Source organism: Cupressus sempervirens, chromosome 11 (assembly GCF_028749045.1).
Source record: "Cupressus sempervirens isolate cs-2001-9-10 chromosome 11, ASM2874904v1, whole genome shotgun sequence".
Lineage (NCBI taxonomy): Eukaryota > Viridiplantae > Streptophyta > Pinopsida > Cupressales > Cupressaceae > Cupressus > Cupressus sempervirens.
The window spans coordinates 23,131,866-23,154,464 of NC_143128.1; the positions used below are offsets into that span (position 1 = coordinate 23,131,866).

Here is a 22,599-nt window from a genome sequence, read left to right on the forward strand (position 1 = left end):
ACGAATGCCCAATGCCTCTGTACTGTGATATTATCGAAGGTGAACATGTGCCAAGCTTATGTCATCAACAGAGAAGCCATACGACTCACTTACCTCTCTCTCCACTACTGTACGACTTGCATGCTCTGAGAAACGTCCTTGTAACATCACCTTCCAGCCACACGGTAATATAAGTGGGAGTCATACGGTGATATGAATTAGAAGCCATATGGTGATAATTTGTACCCTTGATGAGTCTATATGGTGATAATTTGCACTCCTACTGAGTTCGTACAAGCTTTATATTCCTATTCCAAGCCGTACGGTGGTGAGATGGGTGCCTTAAAATTGCACAAATTCCTTTCACCTTCTACTTAGGTCCGTACGATGCATAATCTTTGGTCATATAACACTGTATGGTAGTGACTTAGGTCACTATACAATGGTCAAGATGTTTTACAACCACTTGACCGTACAGTGTCTTCCTTCTTTTTTCTTTTCATTATTATTATTATTATTTAGCAAATTTCTACTGCTCCTTCATATTCAGGGATGGCAACGACTTACCGAGCATGTGATAAATTTATAACTTGCGTCCATTTAGTGTGTCCAGAACTTCCTATCCATCTAGTGTCCATAACTTGATCGCTCCATTATCGCCTACTTCCTAGATCTGATATAGCCTGACCCACTTAACTTTGAACTTGCCTAGCTTGATCTCATTTTGGTCATCATACTTCAACACCCACTGTTCGGGTTGGAACCTATTTAGTTTGAAGTGCTTATCGTGCCATGCCTTCCACTTGTTCTGCATTACCTCAGTCACCCATTGCACTAATGGTAACTTCTCTTCCAACTTGTTCAATTTGTACAACCGCTCCGTTAAGCTTTCCATGTTGCCTCCGTTAAGATTTCCATGTTGCCTAACTTATTTTTGAGTGCTATTATGAGGCTTGGTATCATGAATTTTGTTGGTACTACGGCCTCCGGTCCGAACATCAATTGAAATAGTGTGTGCCTCTTTGTGACCTTATATGTCATGTGGTAAGCCTAAAGGGAAGAGGGTAATTTGTCCTCCTAATCCTCACCTTCAACCATGCAAGATTTGTAGATAATTAATACCAAAATTTTATTAGTAGCCTCAACTTGTCCATTTTCTCTTGGGTAGTATGGGCTTGATAACAAATGATAAATCTTAAACTCCATGGTGAGTAGGCAGATAACATGGTTTACAAAATGTCCCCCCCTATCACTCGTTAACTGTAATGAAATCTCGTACCTAGTAATAATTTGTTCATAAATAAATTTTTTTGTGCTTACCATCAAATTATCTGGTAGTGCACGGGCCTCCACCCATTTGGTCAGGTACTTCATCGCTACAACGATGTATCAACACCTTCTAGTTTTGCTCACTTTCAAAGGTCTGATGAAGTCCAATCCCCATCGTTCAAAGAGTTCCTATGCATGAGAGGGATTTAGAGGCATGAAGTCTCTCTTCAAAGGTTTCCTAGCTTGCTGACATATATTGCATGCAACAACCCACTCCCTGGCGTCATTGTGTATAGTCAACCACCATAGTCCTACTAGGAGTATCTTCCATGCAGTTGTGTCTAGGCCCATGTGTCCTCCTGCCAGTCCTTCATGTTCTTCCTTCAGTACCCTTGGGATCTCTTCCTCCAGGACGCATCATCTTAGGATCTGATTGGGTCCCATTTTATATAACAACCATCTAATTAGCTGAAACATTCAGCTCTATAACACCAACTTTCATTTTTCATTTGGTGGCATGCTATTTGGAAATTGTCCTGTCAACAGGTACTCTTTGATGCTCATGTACCACTTTGGCAGTATAGCAATCTAGAACAGTTGTACGCCAGGAAAGTCATCATTCACACTGTCTATTGGCTCTCCCATTTTGAGGTATGACAGATGCTCTACACTTACATGTTTCTCACCTGACTGTACAATGATCTTGAAGGTAAACTCCTACAACATAAGTAACCATCAGCTGATCCTCCCTTGAATGATAGGTTTATTGATCATATACATCAGAGCCTGATGGTTGACATAGAAAATACATGGTATAGCCAACAAGTAATGATGAAATTTTTGTATAGCATAGACCATCCCCAAAGCTTCCCATTCGATTGTACTATAATTCTGCTAAGCTTTTGATAGCAGTCAACTAGAAAAGTAGATTAGGTGATCTAGCCTATGGGTACCTATCTATGCCAAGGTTGCTCCAATTGCATAGTTGGACGCATCAACATGTACATGAAACTCTTTACTCCAATCCAAATACGCTAAGATGGGTGCCATAGCCAATCGTACTTTGAGCCCTTCAAATGCTTCATCCTATTCCTTCTCCCATCGAAATGATTCTCTCTTGCACGTTAACCTATCTAGCGGGTATGCTACCTTGACAAAAAAATTGATGAAGCATCTGTAATAGCCTATATGTCTGAGGAAGGATTTTATCTCTATTACATTGGTGGACAGTTGCATCTCCAATATGGCTCATACCTTATCTGGATCTATCTTCAATCCCTCCTTATAGACAATGTGTTTGAGCAACCATCCCTGTGGAAGCATAAACCTGTACTTATTCATGTTCAGGGCTAGGCGTGCACGTTGACATCTCTCCATACATTTGCCTAGTGTGGCTAGATGTTTGTCCTTGGCACTGAATACTGACCAAGCATCCAAAAATACTTTGAAGTTTTTGATAGACATCTTGTCAAAGATGTGCAGTATGATCCGCTAGAATGTAGCAGGCACATTGCATAGCCTGAACGACATCTAGTTATATGTGTATACCCCATCTTGTATGACAATTGTCATCTTTAGTTTGTCCTCCTCTATGATTGTATTCAAAAAATCCATCCATGAATGAGTAGATTCCATGTCATGCTACCTCCTCCAAGATGTTGTCCATGAATGGAATGGGAAACAGATCCTTGATGGTGACTGCATTCAGGCATTTGAAATCGACGCATATCCAAATTTAAGTAGTGTCCTTCTTCAGTGAGATTACTATGGGTGACACCCACTCACTGGTCTACACCTTGAAGATAATGCCAACCTCCAACATCTGGTTGATTTCCTCCATAACCCATGCTGCGTAGTTCTTGTTCATCCTATAGGGCCACTTCTATTTAGCTACTGCTCCTTCAATCAATGGGATGTGGTGCACACACAACTCTAGGGGTACTCCTTTTAGGTCCTTGTATGTCCATGAAAACACATCCTTATACTCCAAAAATATCTTGAATGCCGCTGCCTTCAATACTGGGTCCCAGTTATCTCTCACTAGTATGTTTCATGGTTCGGCTTCATCCCCCAAATTCATAGTCTGCAGGGTGGCTTCATTATATTTGATGGGTTCCCTTTCAGTGAACTTATAAGTGGATGTCACATCCAATGGTACATCTCCTTCCTTTATCTCGATGAATTCCCTTGGAAATTCTTTTGCGCTTCGTCCTTCCTCAATTGTCAAGATGTTGTAGCTTTGGAACAACTCATAATCCTCCATCTGCTAGTGGAAGAGATCACTCACCGAATCCAAGTCGTCATCTGTCAATCCTCCTTCCAACTGTAGGACTCCCTCCTGATCTGGTTCTAGATGCTGCCTTGCTTCATCCTCTTCACCTTCAGAGTTTGATGATAGAGCTTCTTCCCCAACCATTTGAGGGTGTAGATCAATGACGTATTTCCACCCTTTGCTTTCAAGTGATAAAGTATTCTTCTTTCAATCGTGTTTTTCCTTGGCTTGTATTAGCCAACCCCATCCTAGAATGGCACCGTATCCTTTCTATTTCAGTGGGATTATGATGAAGTCAAGCAGGATTGGTTGTGTTCCAGTCATCATTAGTTGGGCTGTCAAGACTCCCAATGGCTTGATTCCATGTTGGTCAGCCGTTAGCAACTGGAAGGTAGGTGGCCACAATGTCAGCTATCCCAACTTTTTCTAGGTATCCTCTGCTAGCACATTAACACTGGATCCTCTGTCCATTATCATTTCCATCAAGACAGTTAAGAGGATTCCCATTTTGACCACTGTCGAATGTTGTCTGGCTGAAAGGGCTAACAACATTAGATCTTTCACACGTGCGCCACCTTCTTTCTCCCTTCCTTACTCTACTAGTTGCTTAGCAGTTGGAGCTATATTCATAAGTGTCATATGGAGTTGAGGTATAGTGAGCAACAAATCATTTATCCTAATGGGTACCTTAGTTTGTAATATTTGTTGTACAATATTTTTTTCTAGGTAGTTTTGTGCGGAGGTACTAGTTGTGTCCTTCAAGTGTGCCTTTTTTGCTTGCGCTACTTTCTGAATTTCTGCTCGTGCTTCCTCCAATCTTCTTTTTTCCTTTTTCGGGTTAGGGTATACTTTCTCTTGCTTCCATGTGATGGTCAGAACCTCTTCTTTGACCGTTCTAACGGTGATCAAGTTTACTCCCAACTTCAGACACTTAGCATCTTCGTGATTGCCAAGTCTGCACCATCTGCATAACAATTTTGTTGTGTTTGCCATTGTGCACTCTTAGGTGACGTGGCACCTTCTATACTAGTGTTGCCACTCCCTCCTGATGCGGATGCCTCCAGTGTCAGGAATACTTGTTGTGGTGCTCTTATTTTCAGGTTGAAATGGCATTCCTTTATTGAATGTCCCATAATCTAGCAAATGTCACAAAATTGATCTTTCGGGCAGGATCCCTTCGTATAGCCTTCTTTCTTGCACTCTATGCACCATAGCTCATTTCCCTTAGTCTCCTTGTGCATGTTCTTGAATTCCTTCATCATCTTAATCATGTCCTTTTGGAGGGCATGAACCTTCTTGCTACTGCCTTCATCGTTGCTGCTTTCTTCTCCTGAAGGTGTGTCATCATCTGAATCAGATGAACTATTCTTCTTTTTCTTTTTGGTCTTCTGTTCACTTTCTAGGTTCATTGTCCGGTTGTATGCTTTAGTGTATGTCTATGGTGGTACAATTTTCATCTTCTTTCGTAGCTTTGGTTGAAGGCCTTCAATGAACCATCTTTTATGTAACCCACCAGCTAGCTTATTCTCCATCTTATTGATCAAAACCTTCAACTTCCTCACAAAGGCACGAACTGTTTCATTCTTCCCCTGATTAGTATTGAATATCTCCGCTATAATTTCATTATTGTCATGAAAAAGTTGAAATTATGTGAAAAACTCCTTTTTAATGTTATCCCAACTATTTAACTTTTGTGGATTGCTACTAGTAAACCAATCAATTGCCTCACCCATTCGTTTGTATCCATTACACCATTGGCCCTCCAAATTGTTTTGCAAATTTTACAATGTCAAATGGGATCAACTGCTTCATCACCATCAAATTTAGGCAACTTCTCCTTTGGTCCCACCATCTCGATGCTAACACTTGGTATCTCTATGCCGACGCTCACATTGGGTATCTCGACACTGACACTTGGTATCTAGGCAGCTGTGCTACTTGGTGAAGAAAGGTCTCTGTTAAGCGAATCTATCCCTTCTAGAAGTGTATCGTGGATGAAGAGTTCACTCTACGCTCTTGCTCTTTCAACACTCCAAGCCGTGCGAGTCGATTCTCTTCCATCTAGATTCTCTTCCCTCGGTGAACAAAAATTTAAAAACTCCTCCCGTGCTTCTTCCACCGACTCCACCCACTGTTGAGTTTCCTCCAACAATGCTTTCACGCTTCTGTGTCTGTCGGCAACAATCTTCTGAAACCACCTTCTACATTCGGCTTGCTTTGCCAAAATGAGATCTCCTTGTGTTGTGTGTATTTCATCCTTTTCTTTTAGCTTTTTCTTGTTCTTGTTCAACTCTCCTACCTTTCTAGGTCCATCGGACAATGACACCAAATGTTTATCGTACTGGATAAATGAATTGATGCATACAGACAATAGATAAGAACAACAAATGAGAATAGTAGAAATCCTTATTTTATTCACATACGCAAAGATAGTACATTATGCTTCTGATGATAAGATGCTCTTACAATGATCCTGAAGGGGGTATAAATACTATTTGAGGAACCTTCCTGAAGGCATCTTTCGACCACATACAATATGTCAGCTACACAGTAAGAACCTTCTCGAAAGATACATCTCGATACACACAAGAATCTTCCTGATACTGATGACACACATCCTGATACACACCCTGTCGATCGATACTGATAACACACATCCTAATATCGACAACATGCATCATGATATTGATGGTATGCATCCTGATATAGTATTTATTGATGATAGCAATGACACGTATGTCAAGGTATGCCATCTTCTTTCATTATTTTACTCGTAGTTCCCTTACAATTAACATTGGATTTGTGTAACAATTAATATTCTTTAAATTAACAAATTATATTTTTGGTCGTAGGTTGATAGGTGAGTGTTTGTTACCACCATCAAAAATTCTACCTCGCTTGTACTGAGAATTATCTGCCATCATGAAAGATATTGGAATGGAGTATCAAACAATACATGCATGTCCAAATGATCATATTATATATCATAAATAATATGAATTTGTAACACAATGCCCTATTTGTCATATTAGTAAATATCAATCAGATCGATTAACAAAAAAGGTGCCTTGCAAGGTTTTTTGGCATATTCCCATTATTTCACGTCTACAACGATTATTCAGGTGCAATAGCTTAGCACAATTTATTGATTATCATGCACATAATAGAAGTCAAGATGACATTATGCGAATGCTTGCAGATGGTTTGACATTTAAGAAAATAGAGGAAAAACGACCACACTTTAAAGAAGAACCTCATAATCTCAAGCTTTCATTGGCAACAGACGGTGTAAATCCTTTTAGAGAGATGAGATCTACTTACTCAGTGTGGCCTATTTTTGTTATCAACAATAACATACCTCCTTGGTTGTCCATAAAGAGAGAGCACATAATGTTGACATTGATTGTTCTAGGTATTTTTTGATTTAATGGTCATCTAAAATAATTTATTATTACTAATCCATTAAAATGGTCATAATAATTATGTAATGTTTTTGTTCATTCAACTAGGTAAGTACCGAGTTAAAGATATCAATGTATATATTGAACCCCTTATCAATGAGTTGATGGTGTTATGGAATGGGGTTACTATGTATGACATCTGTAGACCAATTTTACAAAGACAATTTTAATTTCATGCAATGTGTCATGCCCAAACTACGAGGGCAAGAACACAAGTTTTTTTTTTTTAAATTAATAATTAAAATGCTCTAAGTTTGAAATGATTGTGATAACAGTTTAAGTAAAGGTTCTCTACATTACGTCTTAAGTTTATAAACTCTTGTGGAGGAATACATCGGTAAGATTTTGAAACTTTCGTTATTAGATTAAGATTTATCACAATATAAAGAGATTAAATGATTGACGATGCAACCTGCCTTAGATTTTAACTAACAAAACTAACTAACATTATCAAATAAATTGATAAAAAGATTTTACTAAATTTGGACTAATCTTCTAACTTCATCTTAAAATCTAAGCACTAAAACAATTATAATAATAAGAAACAAAAAACTATACCAATATTTAAATTAAGTTATTAATGTGAAGCTTAAACTAGACATAAACTTAATTGACTAACAAATAACTAATTCTAAATTCTAATCTAACTATATACAAAATAGTGACTAAACTTTAAATAAAACCTAACTTTAATACATATAATTGAACTATTACTATAAAACATATATTAGCATTTAAAAACCAAATAACTTTTAAACAATAACAATTTTAAACAACATAAAAAAATTAAAATAACTAATTAAAATTATTAATAAACAACATGAAGTAACTACAAAACATACTATATACTATTAACTAAAAACAATTTTAATAAACAAAACTAATTTACAATTTTAAATAAATTTAAACTAACTACTAACACTAAACACCTATACTAACTACCCCCACTAACACCTAACACCTAACTCTACTTACTAACCACACCCTACTCTACCCCCACCCCCACACCCCACCTTATGTCACATCAACCCCCTTTTTCCCCCCATAACATGCGCTTCCCCAAGCGCTTAAATTTGCGTGCTGCCCAAGTTTACTGACCCTGTGTTAGTGATATCCCCCTCCATCCCACTTGCCTTAGGTGGAAACCAAGGTAGCCGCCCATGGAGAAAGCAATTTTGCTTTAAAACTTTAACAATTTTAAAACACATTATAACAAATACTAAGGTCAACATGAGTTAAGGGAGGGCAGGGAGGTGACGTCATCTCCATGATGACCATAGACGTGCACAAAAAACTAAAAAAAAAAAAACCTTTTTAAATATAGTTTCAAACTGACATCCACCAAGGAAGATGGAAAAGCATTGATTGCATAAAGTTTTATGGGTAGCAATATAGATATTTAGTTTTAAATTATATTATACAAATTTTTTTAATATCATTATCAATTTAGTTTTGATTTTCAAGATTTTACAATTGATTTAAAAGAGAATATTCTCTATTTCAAAAGGGCATTTAAATTGTTTCCCCACATACAAAAGACAAAGAGTTTTTACTCTCTTGAAACTCTTTTTTTTTTTACAAAAATTTTCTAAGTAAGGTTTACAAGGCAATGCATTTTTTTTTTCAAGGTGAATATTTTGAATAGATTTAAAATATTGATACAATAGTTTGTGTCACATTAACACCATATTTATTTGATCTCCTAACCCAACTTGAATTGAAATATATCAACCATATCCATTTTTTTTTCTTTCCTTAACATAATTTTCATTCCTTAACATATAAGGAAACTTAAAATTTTTTCTTAATTAAACCATCATCATTTCATTCTATTTTTGATGTGCATCCATAGAATTGAAAATTATGATTAAATCTCATAATAAGAAATATTACTCAATCGCCATTTTTATTGGCAAACCTGATTCAAAGACTCAGCCGGGAAAGAACCAAGAAGAAAATTCGATGTCGTTGCCATTACAAAAAGGTTTTGAAATACAAAATACATAGGATTCCAATCCCAAAATTTACAACAATGTAATTGAACTTCCTTCATGACCCTCATCAAGGGTCCCATATCAATTTCTGCAACACAACTCTAAGAACTATGGAGGGAACAAAATCTGATCAGGTGACAACAAGCATGACCAAGAAACAATCAAACATGCATATTCATACAAGGTTTTCACAATAGGATTCACAATGAATCAACACTAGGGAAAGGTGGATTCTTCCAATAGGAGAAGTCAAGCAAAACACCAAAATAGATGCCCAATCGGGGCTATAAATCAAGAACTTTTGTTCTTCCATTTTAACATACCAAACTCATACGAGGTTTGTGCTGACAGGTAGGGGCCCATAACACTCTACCCTCTCTCCCTCTTCTCATCCTAAGAAGAGACTCTACATTGGTTGGAGTCCAACTAAAAAGACCTTGCCCAAAATTGGTCACTTTTGCCCTACCCAAGGGTGAGTAATACCAAAACACCCATACAAGAAAATCTCAAAATTCAAACATTAACATGAAAGGAAAACATTCAAAAAAAAGAAAAAGACATGGTTTTAAAATCTTCCCAACATACGCACAAACATACAAGCATTCAAACAACAACAAGGTAGCATACGCATGAAACAAACATGAAAATCTGAACAAGGGAGATGAGAATTCCTACCTGCACAAAGAGGTAATGGCAAATTAACAAGTTTGAGTAGAGCCTTTCCCTTCCTTCCTTCAATCTTCTAAGTCTCCTCTCTAAAAGTAGAGATTGGGTAACAACCTCAACTAGTCCAAGAAGGGCCTCTAACCTCAAACTCAACCACTAAAGGGAGAAATAACTTCTCCCACCCACCTACAAATCTAGAAGCTCTTAACTCAACCCACACTATTGTTAATCACTAAGTGGAGGTGAGGTGATGCAACTCATGGTAGCCATAGTCAATTTTCGCACAAAGGCAAAAAGAGACTTTTTGAGTGATCTCAAAAGTCAAAAAAAAGGGCTTAGGGGTTGGAAAAGACCCCCAACTCATACCCATACCCCTTGGGTATAAATATTTCATGTTTTAAAGCTTTAGGAATAGGTTTGGAACCAAACAAAAGATAGGGAAAATAATTAGGACCAACTAACAACTCTAAAATGCAGACTAATCACTAATTTGGATTAAGGGTGACTAAAATCGATTAAAAACCAAATTAGCAAAAGATACTAACTTAATCCGACTTAGGTCCAAGGATTACACAGCTAACCCTAACTAGCACGCTGAAGAGCATAAACAATTTATGAGTGTCAAGCGACACTAAAAGAACATAGTTATGAACATTAACATTCACTGATCACATAAGGATACATACATACATCTCAATTTAATTACGAACAACAAGGTTTCCAAAATTAGCACATAGGGATCAGTTCTGTTCCTCCGTCGAGTTTCTCAGCTAAATATCCTGCAAACTCATTGCACACATCAGTAGCCCCATAAAATCACATGTACATATGTATATACGTATCAAAAATTCACATAAATTGAAACATACATCAATCAGAGTTTCTTTCATCCTACTTATATCCTTAATCATAAAGATTCCAAAATCAATGTGTTAATCCTACATTTTACTTAATTCATCAACATACATATACATAAAACATTAACTGACAAACATCAAACATCTGAAAATAACATCACACAACATGAAATAATATAATATGTTCTAAGCATCAGATAATGTCTCGACATCTTGACTCGTGAGTATCAAAATAATAGTAATGTATCACTATGCTACGATGGGTCAGGGCGAGGCCTCACACAATGCTTGTATGGACAATACATGATGCCCTAGGCTAACACATTTTAGCGGTATGTCAAAGTTAACACATTTAATCCAATTATACACGATCTTGTAGGTCTTCAGACAAAGGGAAAATATGCATGTCCAGTTTGTGGTCCAAAGACAAAATCTAGTCATTCAAAAAGTTTAAGAAGATGAGAATAAACACTTTTTGTACAGAAATCATAAGTACCAAATTACTAAAAAACATCTTTTCAATGGGAAAGAAGAGGCTACGTCAAAGCCACAGAGAATGAAACCTCGCCTATGGAAGTTGGCATACAATAAAATAAATCATTGAGGTAATGTTATTCCATCTGATGGTTTTTGTTTCAAATTTATATTTTGATATTGTGTTTTGTTTACTGATGATGTAATTGATGCTTATGAAGGTCATCAAGGCATCAATGACCAACTTCCAAAAGGACTAAAAATTTATCCTATGCAATTTACTAGGTTGCTGTACTACGAGAAACTCCCAATTGTGCATTTGTTTGATCCTATGCATATTGGAAAGAATGTAATAGAGACATTATGAAAAATCTTGGATGGAAGGTGTGACAAAGACCAAATTGTCAAAACTTGTAGTGACATTGAAGAATCCAACCATGCAATGAAAAATGGCATTTGATCAAATAACAATAGAGACCATATTGATACAAGTGCCCTTAGTTGGCTATTTTCAGAGCAATAGAGCAATGCTATAAAAGAAGTCATAAAAAAAAAAGATTTCCACAAGATTTTCTACGAACATAAACAATCTCATATAAAAAAAAAGGGAATTTGGGCCAGGGTTGAAAACACACTATTGGCATACATTTATTAAGGCACTTCATGTTATTTTGTATTCACTATATATTTGTAAACTGCATGTAGTTTTAATTGCATTCTTTTATAAAATATTGGCAAGATCATTTTACAAATATTGCAGTACGTTCTACCTCTATCTCTCCCACACCACTTTGCCAACAATGTCAAACAGGGTATATATGTTCTTGAAAAATACATGAGGTGGTTGTTATCTAAAGAAATCAATAAAGAAGATATAAAATATTGAAAGAGAAAAATTCCTCTTCTTATGTGTGAAATGCAAAAGTGTCTACCTCCAAGTTTTTTCAATGCATAAGAACACTACCTCATACATCAAGTTGAGGAGATTGAATTGTGTAGACTTGTACCAACCAGGTCAATGTGGATGGTTGAGAGCCACTTGAAATTTTTGAAAGACTTGGTTTGACAAAGAGCACATCCTGAGGGTTCTAAGGTGGAGGGATATATGGTATACCAGACCATGGTGTACATTAGTGAATATCTTCCTAAGTTTGCAACAAAGATCCATGTAGATCGTATTTGAGATCCCAACTCAATTAACAAATTCGAAGGGGAGTACTTGATGGGTAAAGGTAGATCTAGGAAAGTGAGAGGTAAATCTAAGATATTATTGTAGTTAATTAATTCTTATAAATCTTCAATATAATTTATTTATAATTGGTGTTTTTTTTTTGATACAGGTGGTCGAGAGTGGGATGTAATACATTTGTATATTGCGAACAATCTTGATTGGATGATGGTGTGGATTGAATGATGTCAACAAAATAGTTGCTCATTAACATGGGAAGGTGTTGCTTCATTGGTTACAGAAGCTCATCATAATGAAGATTCCAATGTTACGTCGATGGTAGTTGATCTAGTAAAGGGTTTAAGAGGTGGAGAGGTACATAGAAATTTATTAATGATCATAACTCGACATATGTTTCGTATCAACTCACAATGCAAATAATTTACACATGCTTCAAAAATTATAGGTCAAGCACCACAAAGCTATGCACTATCATGGACACAAATTTCGCATAAAAAAGTTGAATGACACAAAGAAAACTTGTGATTCTAGAATAACTGCAGTTTTTGAGATCACCAATATATCATCTAGAAATTACATACATCCTCAAAAATCTCAAAATCAATACTATGGCATCTTGGATGATATAATTGAGTATGAATTTAACTCCTTCAAAGTAGGTTTATTTGTTGTCAAATGATATAGGTTATGACTAAATCAAAATGATCCAAATAGAATGATTATTCAACATGATAATAGATTTACAATGATTAATACAAGATCATTTGAGCCAGTTGGAGATGAGCCCTATATTCTTCTAAGCCAATGTGAGCAAGTGTTTTACTTAGAGGTTCCACATAAATAGGGTTGGTCATTTGTTGTTAGACATGATCCAAGAGGAAGGCCGATAAAGTATAATGTTATGGAAGAAGAAGATATTGAAGATGATGAAAAAGCAAATGATGAAGATCAAGATGATGGTGATGACGATGATGGTGATGATGGTGATGATGATGATGATGATGTTGATGGTGATGGTGATGGTGATGATGGTGATGATGATGGTGATGACAACGATGATAATGGCAATGATGATGGTGATGATGGAGATGATTATGATGATGATGATGATAAAGAGGATGATGAAGAAGAAGATAATCAATGACTACAAACATCGTCACCCCTTTTATTGATGATCTTGCATTTCATATATAAGGTAAATTTGTTCATATTTACGATGTTGCATATTATTCATGTTGTCTTCTAAATAATTTGTAGCATACGCATATCATGCAATTTTTAGCTAACTTAAGATAAATGATTAACATATGGAAGAAATTTGATTACATATTTATTGTGTTCATTTCTAATTACAACATATGTTATTTATAATTATCAATGTTTATATTGTATCTAATTATCACCCTTTTTGCAAACAATCAATTGACTATAGAAATTGTCACCCTTTTTGTTGACAATCTTGCATTCCATATATAAGGTAAATTTGTTCATGTTTATGATGTTGCATATTGTTCATGTTGTCTTCTAAGTTATTTGTAGCATACATGTATCATGTAATTTTTAGCTAACTTAAGATAAATGATTAACATATGCAGAAAATTTGATTACATATTTATTATGTTCATTTCTAATGATTACAACATATGTTATTTATAATTACTAATGTTTATATTGTGTCTGATCATCACCCTTTTTACAAACAGTCAATTGACTACAAACATTGTCACCCCTTCTGTTGATGATCTTGCATTCCATATTTAATGTAAATTTGTTTATGTTTACGATGTTGATTACTATTCATGTTGTCTTCTAAATTATTTGTCGCATATGCGTATCATGTAATTTTTAGCTAACTTAAGATAAATGATTAACATAAGTAGGAAATTTGATAACATATTTATTGTGTTCATTTCTAATGATTACAACATATGTTATTTATAATTACCAATGTTTATATTGTGTCTGATTATCACCCTTTTTGCAAATAGTCAATTGACTACAGACATCGTCACCCCTTTTCTTGACAATCTTGCATTCCATATATAAGGTAAATTTGTTCATGTTTATGATGTTGCATATAGTTCATGTTGTCTTCTAAGTTATTTGTAGCATACGCGTATCATGTAATTTTTAGCTAACTTAAGATAAATGATTAACATATGCAGGAAATTTGATAACATATTTATTGTGTTCATTTCTAATGATTACAACATATGTTATTTATAATTACCAATGTTTATATTGTGTTTGATTATCACCCTTTTTGCAAATAGTCAATTAACTATAGACATTGTCACTCCTTCTATTGACGATCTTGCATTCCATATATAAGGTAAATTTGTTCATGTTTATGATGTTGCATATTGTTCATGTTGTCTTCTTAGTTATTTGTAGCATACGCGTATCATGTAATTTTTAGCTAACTTAAGATAAATGATTAACATATGCAGAAAATTTGATTACATATTTATTGTATTCATTTCTAATGATTACAACATATGTTATTTATAATTACTAATGTTTATATTGTGTCTGATTATCACCCTCTTTGCAAATAGTCAATTGACTACAAACATCATCGCCCCTTCTGTTGATGATCTTGCATTCCATATATAAGGTAAATTTGTTCACGTTTACATGTATCATGTAATTTTTAACTAACTTAAGATAAATAATTAACATATGTAGGAAATTTGACCCCTTTGGTGTGGATCATGCATAGTGACATGGATCAATAGGTATAAGTCAATAAATAGACATAATTTTCTTATATTCTTCTTGTTTATCATTGAGCACGTATGTTATATAAAGACATATTATATAATAATATAATGTATATATAGACAAAGAAGGTCTGTATAGAAATATAATTGTATAATCACTTTCAACTTACTACATTTTATATCTCTCACGTATAGACAAAGAAGAACTGCACGTATGAGTCATGACTTAATTATTCTATGTATATTATTTAAATATTATCAAATTTCTATTTGATAGATTGCAGGACCCACCAAATAGGTACTTGTCAGATCTATCTACATCAAATCAGGGAAATGAGAAAATGGTAGATGAAAGCTCTACATGTAGTATGGCTAAAATAGGGAGATCAACTAGAGGTCAAAAGATTATTTAAAAAATTGATAAATGCATGCAATTTTTCCTTGCTAATGGGGGGTCATGTTCTTATGATGATGGGACCAAAGGTGACATCAAGGTGCCCTTTCGGTACACACACATTGAGAAAGAATGGGTACCCAATGAGCTACCTCCAATTAACATAGATTTTTGTGTTAATGAGAGGATATATCGCATTGCTCCATCCTCATTACATGGTTTGGGCCTATTTTCCATAGATGGGATAAAGCTATGTTACAAAAAAGTTGTTGAATTGTTCAAGTATGCCAGTTCATGTTACAATTACATTGATTGAATGTGGATTGTTTGATATAAAAAAAGTATGTGTAGGTATGCACTATCACCTAATTATACACAATAGAAAGGAAATGATCAAAGTAAAAGATTTTATATGTAAATTGATGGGAGACCAAAAGTAATAGGTAATATTGTAGGTTTTATAAATAGTACACGACTTTCCTCAACTAGTAAGCAACCTAATTGCATATTTGAGGCATGTGAAGGGAATGAAGTTTTTGTTTGTGCAATAAAATCATTAAGTGGAGGGGAATAACTACTAATAGATTACCATTTAAATCACATAGATACAAACAAAGTTACTATCATGAGGGTTTTAAGTACTATATAAAATTTTGTTAATAAGTTTTTTTTTGTTGTTTATTGCTTTCAGTTAGCTAAAGTTTTTATGTTTAATGTTTGTGACAGGACAATATGGATTCGACGGATGATAGAGGCCACTAGGATGCTACTCCCACCCATTCTTTAGCAAGGGTAAACCTTATTGAAATTGTAAAAATTAGATAGTTGAAAAATGTTATATTATTATGTTATTTTATTTACAATTTTTGAGTTTTTATGATAGTTTTACTGATATTCCTCTCACAATTTGATGTTCAAGATAAGGGAAAAGCACTTGTAGTAAGTACCGGGCCACTAGCTACGCCTTTTGATGACAATATTGTTGAAACTCCCAATGTAACAATAATGTTGAAGAAAAAAATTTTAAAAGATTAATTTAGAAATAATGAGAATTTTGGATGAAGCAAATATTCCATTCGAGGAGAAGATGAAGAGGCTATTTGATTTGAGAGTGCAAGCTTGTCGTTATGAAGTAAGCAATAATGTATCTTTAGTTATAATAAAAGTTCAATACGAATTTATATTTTGTAATATTTTATGTTGTGAAGTAAAATATGTAATATGTGTTCTTGTTATAGGATTTTTTGGCAACTGATCCAAAACTTGGTCAAGGACAATGTGGTGAGGTCTGTAGGAGCAGAGCTCTAACTGCCACTAGTAAAATAATCTTTTAGTTGACAAGTTAGAAGGAATTTTTTATTTCGAACATTCAAAAACTTCTTAAGTTAACTCTTACTTTTATTATTTCAGAATGTCTTTGCTAACAATGTATTGTTCAAGTCATCAAGTGCAGGAGACTCCTAGGAGGTTGACGCACATCCATATGAGATTGTTGATTGCAATGTCGACAACAAGGGAACATCCAGTTGGTAAATCCTTGTTTTTCTATATTAGGTTTTGTGTTAATTATGAGTTGATAATTTGTACTTTAATCTTGGGTGCATCACATAGTGGATTATTTTTTTTGTGGTAGGAGATGCACCATCTGCTACGCCAGATACAGATCATACTGCATGTATTGGTGATAATTCACCATCATTTCTTGGAACTACCCGTGTTTCTAGGATGGGAGCTATGCAGATGTTGTTGTTGATTGAAAATGATGAATCGATCCCTTAAAAATATCCTAAGATTCTAGGCACTTTAAATAATTATTTTTTATATTGTAATATGCATTTACCTATTCATAAGAAGCTTTGGATTGATTATCCCATGACATTTTTTTGCAGGAAATGATACATTTTATAAGAAGCTTTATGACCTCATGCTGCAAAGATTCGGGCCCACCATACGTACAAGGTGGAACATCATAAGTGAACTAATTTTATCCCACTATTTTTTTTCATATCATTAATTGGTACAACATTTTTCCTTTCATTTGGGTCTTTTATTTTACTAGCTATATCTAACAATTTTGTGTTTTTTCTTAAAAGGTGGAACTTACAAGATAAAAAATTAAAAGATCAGCTCATCAAAGATTTAGAGCATAAGTTTGGTAGTAATATTTTTTATCATAAGAAATTGTTACAAAAAGCTTCCAAACATCTTAAGGTTGTGAGGGACTCATATAGAAAGAGTCTCTTCCTAAACCCAAAGTATGAGCATCCTCCCTTTATTGTAGCGAGGAACTGGAATGAGTTCATTTTGGATGCAAAGGAGAAAGGGGATGGTTGAAGAGAGAGTACACCAGCAAATGCGAAAAGGTATGCAATAGTATTAACTACTAGTACATTAATGTAATAATGTGCTAATTGGTACTGATCTTTATATCTATATCATCTAACATATTTTAAACTTTTCATAGGTTGCAAGACACCTCAAAGGCAATGAAGGCTAGGCTAGAAAAGATTGGGCAGCACAGACTTGGCTCTGGGGGATATTCTAAAATCAAAGCACAAGTTGTAAGTAGTAGTAAATGAATTGCAGAGAAAAAATATTTATAAAATGAAAATAATTTTGTTAATTAATAAAAAAATATAGGGCACTGATTTTAATCTAGAGGCCATGGAAGAACACAAAAGAATTGCCTTCAAGAAAGGCTATGTAGCCGTGGCTAAATGCCTATGGCAAGCTTCCATTGCCCTAACCGAACAGTCTCCTGCATCATGTGCACAGGTAAATATGCCAAAAAATATATTAGAAATTGAATACTTGAGCAACAATCTATTTGATAATAATATGCATGGCATTGCAATGTAGCCTGTTAATCATGACACAGATCATATGCAGCATCATAAAGCCCCTAATGTGCATCGTACTGTCCATGGAGGTGCTCATTTTCTATTTAAAACTAATTATGTAATTATTAATATAATTTAAAATCTCTAATTGAACTTGGTGTAACCTTTTTGTGTATATTTTAGAGGATATAGAATCATGTCATGTTGAACGAGTGTCGGAGGACATTCAGACTAATCAACAGGTAGATCATGTCGCACATTCAGGTAAAGAAAATCTATGTTTTGTTCTTTTACATTTATTTTTTGATTTATAGTTCTTTTACTAAAATAAAAACTTGTAATTCACTAATATAAAATGGTGTAAATTTAACTCATGAAGTACTTATTATTGTAGCAGACCGCCCTTTGGTGCAACGGCCTCATGTTCCTAAATAGATGAGGAGGGGGATGATGAGGAAATTGATATTCCTATTAGAAATTTTATGAAACAAAAAACAACAAGAAAGCAAAAAAGAAATGATTGTTGTGTGTTAATGAATTTTATGTGTTAATGATTTATTCATGAATGTTGGGTGTTAATGAAGTATTCATGAATGTTGTGTGTTAATGAATTATTCATCAATATTGTGTGTTAATGAATTTTATGTGTTAATGAATGTTATCATGTGATTATAATGATTGAATGTTATATTTCAAATATGGATGAATTAATGAATGATATTAAATGTTAATGGGGAATTCAGAGTGATGTTTTGTGGGGGGGGGGCAAATGAGCTTCCATCTTCATGTGGTTGGCTTTGTTTAGTACATAATATTAAACTATTCTCAAAACCAAGTGAAGCTCAAACTTTAAAGATAAGCTTATAGTTAATAGTGACAACCAATTAACAAGTCCAAATGAAGTTCTTCATTACACGTACCTTTTTAGTTTTTAAAGCACGATGTCATGTTTTAATATTGTGTAGTTTTTTTCTCAAGTTAAAGTATTCTTTTACTATAACAACATAATTTATGACCATTTTAGTAACTATTCTAACATCACTTTATGACAAATCTTGTTTTGGCAAAGATGGCGATAAGTGGTGCTATCTATTCCTTGGGAGATTGGATTGCATAGATCTGTATCTCAAAATCATTTGCATGTGGTAGAAATGCATACTTACAACCATTTCATTCTACATTTAAAAACACCAATGACACTCTAGACACAAAATAATGCTAAGTATGGAGATAAGTATTCATAAACAAGATGGTGAGAAAGATAAATATTCATAAACAAGGTGGTGAGAAAGATGGTGAGAAAGTGAGTATCTTGGGTGAGTAGTACTCTCTAATCACATGTTTTCTACTTCTTCAAAGATTGGGTTTTTATACTCTTATGGTCTAATTGGTACTTTTTTGTGTTTGTAGGATGGAGAAAGTAGACATTAAGTCTGCAAGTAGCTAGTTTAAGATTGTGAGTACAATGTTGTGTGTGTCTGGAGCCATGGCCATTAGCTTCCTACATGGTCTTGCTATAAGCTAGCTCTGGCCTTCATCAGACCCTCCCTCAGAAAACATCATCCCTAACTTTCTACATGAGGGGAATCCAGACAAAACCACCACTGGATGCAATTACCTCTTAACAGCTGTGACAATTGTTAGAATCTGAAAAGATTAATAACCCAGAAAACTAGTGCAGAGAGTAAATATCTAAACTATGAATGCAAATGATACAAAATCAAAATAGCATCATAGAGTTAGTCTCCAAGAGAGTAATGCAAATGCTGGAAGCAAAATAACATTAAGAGGATGCAAAAACAAGAGATACAAATACAAGCCAGGTAGCATGCTTATATAGGCTAGGAAGAGGGAGGAGGTGGCAACACCAACCAATGAGGAGCAACCATCTATTGGACTAAAGATAGCAAAGTATCTTCCCAAGATAGCTAATGGATGCTCACATGTAGGAAGGTGACACCTCACAATCATTCACCTAATAAGACATGCTTTATTAACCTAAGCAAGATTATTAAAAGTGTAGGAAAAACCTATCAAAATAGGAAAAATAAAAAACTACACTAACACCCCCCCATAAGCGAAGCTAAGGTGGATGTAGAAATGGGTCCCGGCAAGTCAAGCCTGATGAGGTACCCATGTACATAAAATTCCCCCAAAAGAGAGAGAAAAGAGACTCCCCAAAGAAAATTAGGACTCCAAGTGAGAGGAAGAGGCCCCCCCAAAAGATGAAGCATCCCACACCCCCAACAAAGCTTGAAATTTTGTCCGGTAGATCCACTTACATCGAACAAGTTTTCTTCCCTTAGGAAAATAGACAACATCCCAAGTGGGGTTCCTCATCATGGAACTATACTCTTCCTGCATAGCTGTATCCCACTCAGAAATACCAAAAGCCTCATGAAAGGATTGTGGATTTGAGGCAGTAGCAATGAAGATATGTAGAGCATCCTTGAATTGTGAACGAGTCTGCTTGGTGTCCGATGGATCCCCAACCCAATCACCTGCAAATTGCAAGGTCTATCTAGCCCAAAGTGGACCAGAAGATGGAGAATCTAGAGGAGAATCATCAACCTGTAAATGATGACTAGGAGAGGAAGGAGGTGAGTCCTCTGAATCACTCTCTGCATCAAAAGTGGAGGTAGAAGACTGCTCAAGTGAATCTGACCCATCAAAAGATCTATCATGTATTCCAAGTGACTCCAATTTCAAAGTAGAAGGCAACCCTGTGACCATGCTCTGCTGATTAAACTGATGCAAGTAGTGGAAGTTAAGATGGCCAAACCACTCATGCCATAATCTGCTCACATCATTAAAGTGAGTGAGTGAAACAGTCAAAGGAGGATTAGGAACAAAGTGAGAAAACATATAGAGTCGTGACTGATGATCTGCTCTCCCAACTGCAACTGTAGAATCATTGTGAAATTCACATATCTCCACTGAACTAGGAGTGACCTCAACCCGCTTGCCTAAACCTGTGTGAGTGATCTGGTGTACCGATTGGAGATTAGTTGATAATGAGGGTACATAAGGAACATCATGGAATGTACCATCCCCCACATCAACATACCCTCTCCCACACACCTCAACAAGAGTGTTATCACCCATCAAAATAGAAGGCATAGTACATGGCTCCAAGGATGCAAGTTCTTCCTTAGATGAAGCCATTTGGTGTGAAGCACCCGAATCAAGAACCCAAGTGGATGGTGAGGAAGCAACTGCAAAAAGAGCCTTGCCCTTTCCTTTCCCCTTGCTATTTTCTTTTTCTTTGTTAGACCCTTCATTAGAACTTTGTTTGATAGACTCAGGAACACTGATATTATTCTTCTCAAGAATGTATGTCAAGTGATCAAGTTGTTTCTGCAAACATTTATGTTCATCATGACCAGGTCTTTTACAATAAGCACATTTGACCTTTTCTTTCTTAGGCTTATCACCCTTGGAAGATGGTGTATCAATAGTTGCTTTTGAAGAAATCGGCATCTGATCCTTCTTCTCCTCGCTATTCTTTTGTTTCTTGTCCTTACTATTGTTGTTACTACTTTGTCCTTGTTGTTCTTTTGTGCCTTGGTTGGCAACCAAGGCATGTGACTTAGAGGACTTAAGAATGCCCATCTGGATTAGCTTGTCCTGTTCTCGAGTGAGATTGACAGCAAAATCATCTAAAGATGGCATGGTGAATTGAGTACCAAGTGCACCCTTAGTAGCATAGAAGGTAGAGACAAACACAGAATATTCTGAACTTAGCTTAGAGAGAATATTAAGAATCAGTTGTTCATCTTTCTTTTCAATTCCACATTGTCTTAACTGCAGCCTTAGTGATTTCAATTTGGTGAAGAAATCTTGGATTGTGTTGAAATTGCCTGGACTCAAACTAATTAATTCATTTTCCAACATATGACCCCTCATTGAATCTTGTGTGCCAAATAGTGTTTCTAGCTTTGTCCATACTTCATTTGGTGTATCCAAAGACTCAATGTGAAATAGCAAGTTAGGAGAAATAGAAAAACACAATGTTCCAAATGCCTCATCACATTTGTTAAACCACTTAGGCTTATCTTCATCTTTAGCAGGTTCAGTTTCAAGTCCCATAGTTATCCTATTTAATCCAGCTTTCCTTAAGTGAATTGTCATGCGTGATTTCCACTCAAAGTAATTGTATGGAGTTAGGATGGGCATATTTGTTTGATCCATGATGAAGAAATGCAGAGAAGAAATGCTAAAAAGAAGAGAACCTAGCCACAACAATGCCCCCCCCTCTTTACTCAATCAAAGAACCCCCCCCCCCCCCCCCCCCCCCCTCAAAGAAATATGATTTGGCACTTTATTTTAGTGCGTTTACAACTACCACTAGAAAGAATTACTTAGTGGTCTTGATTTCAATGCATTACAAACCCTCATGAAGAGCATATGCTAGAAGTGAAACTTGGGCACAATAATCAAGGAAAAAAAGCACCAATGCGATCTACTCGAAAAATCATGCA

General features: G+C 35.3%; 1 pseudogene; it reads left to right on the plus strand.

The window, feature by feature from the left end:
• Positions 1 to 6,192: 6,192 nt before the first annotated feature.
• The window catches only part of LOC149528042 (putative sphingolipid transporter spinster homolog 2 pseudogene), a 45,640-nt pseudogene continuing 29,233 nt past the window's right edge, over positions 6,193 to 22,599 (plus strand).